Raw genomic sequence first — 3,593 nt, 5'->3', positions numbered from 1 at the left:
CCCATGTAGACCATCCAAAGGTACATGGGGCTACCTTGTGTTTGGGATGTGTGTGCTTTCTTTTCGCTTGCCGGGGCTCTGTATTAACACACATGTGAGATGTGGAGCGCGATTGCATTGACTTGTAAGGTAACGCACAACGTTGTAGGCTATTAATCACGCCCTGTCTACCTTACACACACGCGCACGGACCCGTCTGTAATCGAACACATGCCGAGCGCCCCCCCCCCTCCCCTGTATGTCTGTCTGTCTGTCTCTTATGTCGTTGGTGATTTTCCCAGACTGCTGCGTTGTATAGCGGGTGCCCCTGCGAGAGGAGCAGTAGTTATTCATCGTGTTCCATCTGCTTATTGTTGCTGAACCAAAGAGGCATGCTAATTGAGTGTGGCATATCACAACCAAAACCACCTTATGTCTGACCTTTGTTTGAGTGCGCAGCGCGTCTGTTGGCGCATGCTCGTGTATGTGGGTGTGTGTCGTTGTGTGTGTGTGTGTGTGTGTGTGTGTGTGTGAATGTATTGGGTTCTGTGTGTGTGTGTGTACATTCATCACTGTGTTGTTTAAGTGTGTGACATTATTAGGCAGGACCATTTGACACTGGCGGTGCATGTCAGCAGTTGTTAATTTAAATGCTGCTCACGTCCAATAAAACCCGGTGCGCGGTTCACATTAAACTGTGTCGTGAAAAAAAACAAAAAGCAGCTCTGTGTGTAGTCTCCCATTGTTTACATCCTCTCTCCAGCGTCCGAAAAAACTCTGCTCGTTCCTCGGTTCAGCCAGTGCTTTATCCATATCCCTATCAATGCAAATACAATGCAGTGCCCCTGGTCTGAACATCTGTCAAAGATATGTTTACCGCTCCAAAAGTATGAAGTAGTTTCCAATTGGTGGGGAGGAATGAAATACTAAATCCCCCACAGCTTTCTTCCAAGCATCCGTCATGTAATTCACTGCAGACATGGCTTGCATCTGATTATGAGTCCACGTAATAAACACATTTCCAGAGGGTCGGCCAACAATAGCCGACATTAGTGAGCAATCGTCTTTCTCCCCGGCCCCATTGTTCCCGCTCCTACCATTATTCCCCCATTGCTGTGATTGTACGTACAAGCCATTATCATCTGGGTCGTGCTAATCATGTTTGGAAAGTAGGCACTGAAGTGATAGCTGCATTTTCCAACAATGTGAGGAGGAGGGTACACATTTTGGCAACGTTGGATCAATGCACCAGTCTCCTGCTCGTCTGATCCTAGTGGCTACCTTACTCCAGGGTAGAGGGCCAGCGAAATGTCCATGTTGTGTTACACAACCACGGTTCCATGAGTAGGGATCAGATCTATTACTTACTGAACATCGATCATCCGATCACTTAATCCAGTAGAAGTAATGGATTGGTCTGGTTAATGATGTGTTTGTCAGAATATAAGCAACTCATTTAGCTGGTACAAACTTTGCGTGAGTGTTTGCGTGTTGAGGTTAAAGACACAGCGAGAGAGAGAGTAGTTCTCTCAGAATCGTTTGCTTTGGTTGGATTTCTGTTGGACCAGATCGATGTGATCTGCACACACTTGTTGTTCTTTGAAATGATTCATTTGTTTTTGTTACTGTAATATTATAGTGCTTTTGCAACGGCTGGCTGGGAGTTCACCCTCAGCATTACAAAAACCAACACTGGCTGCAATGCTGGTATTTCATTTAGCATAACCAAAAACATTTGCAGTGAGAAGGATTCTACCTTTACCACCACAAACCCTGTGGTGTGTATTGTACACACGACTGCCGTTGTGTTTTTTCATTGAATTAATATGAATCCAATGTGTTCAAGTTCAGTATAATGGAATGGAATTGAAATAACTAACGATACTGATGGTTCCCCTTCCCTAAACTACATTTGAATCCGAAGGGAACAATGCATGAACGTTTGGTCAATTTGAAGTCTCTTCCCATGCCAGGGAGGAAAAGAGGAAACGACAGACAGAATGACACATAAAAGGAAGGCAGCAACAATGAGGGGAGATTAGGAGTGAGAATGTTAACAAACGTGCATTTAAATGAGATGAAAGACAAAAGGGGGACAGAGAGGGATACAAACAGGAAATAAAACAAAGTGTTCTGAAATCTGCTCTTGATAAGTGAATATTCAATTAATACCAATAGAGTTCAGCTCCAAACCTTGACAAAGCACACAATGAAACTTGAGTCGTTGCGCTAAGTGAAACCAGGCCACGTGTGCGTGTGTGAGTGTGTGTGTGCGTGTTTGTGTGTGGGGGGAAACAATAGTGATTGAAATTGTTTTGGTGTTGTATGCTGACATCAGAATATTGTCATCAGTGCTTGAGGGACAACACGGATAACAAAGTAAATGAAATACAAATCCAATGATACAAAAAAATCCCCTTTCTGGTTGAATCCAAGCACGCGCACACACACAAACAAACACACACACACACGCACACGATACAGAGCACGCCATCGCCATCGTAAGGGCCACATTGGGTTATGTAGCAATCCTTGTCTGAATCATAACAAACAATGCCATGGTTGGTGTGGTGGTGAACAAATAATAAACTCATCATTCATATTTTGCTTGATGTCATGCCTTAAGATAAAATCCTCTTGATGTAAATGGAAGCAAGCATTTAACAACTGGCCATCATGTATAGCCTTGGAAGACAGGTGGATTAATTATTTAGTTCATACATTGGTTGTCCTCAAATATCCTATTAACTGACTAAGGTTGATCTATTATTTATCTTTATTTGTTTGTTTTGCCCTTGAATAATTGTGTCAGATTCAAAAGTCTCTTTTGTCTATTCACCCAATCCCGTTCAAGTATGTGTCATTCCGATCAAGGGAAGCGGGCAGCTATGTATAAAAGGAGAGAGAGATGGTTATGTGAACATCTTGCTGCAAGGTTGTGTTGTTTTCGAGTCGATGTTATTGCAGCATTAATTAGTTTCTGTTTTTCTGCCAACTTCTGTATATGACTTCCAGTCATTTAACTTTCTCCACCACAACTTTTCTGATAACGTGGCCACACGATTCTCCTAATAGATACATAATACCTGTACACTTCTATTTCACATTCCTCATTAGTTATCATTATGGTCATTATGGTATTTTGATGCGCTGATGCATCTGAATTACAGATAACCGTAACATTACGGATAATAATAATGGCAAATGGTACCCTTTTCCCACACAGAAGGATGGATGAACACAAGTTGTTCAGACGCTCCTTCCAACTGAATATCCCTGTATTTTGAATATCTTCAGAGAACTCACCCACAGAAAACACAGAAACATGAGAATCCTTTTTCACACCGGTTGATGCATAACAAACTATCCTGCTCCCAAAAAATGCATGCTCCTCTAAGCTTCTTGTGGATTAACTCTGCATTATTTGTTGGCACAGGCATGTCACAAACATCTCTCTGGTTTCAGTCACAGAAATGAATGCTCAGATAATTCCAGCAAAGTGATATGATATATGAAACAAGCAGTTGGTACGATCCAGCTGACAATGATAGACAGGCTGAGCTCTAATTATAGAGTGGGCTTTAATTGAGTTTCCTGTAAGGAGTTATGCTTTA

The sequence above is a fragment of the Micromesistius poutassou genome (assembly GCF_964030765.1).
Source record: "Micromesistius poutassou genome assembly, chromosome: 14".
Classification (NCBI taxonomy): Eukaryota; Metazoa; Chordata; class Actinopteri; order Gadiformes; family Gadidae; genus Micromesistius; species Micromesistius poutassou.
Note: the sequence above shows the minus strand (reverse complement) of the source record.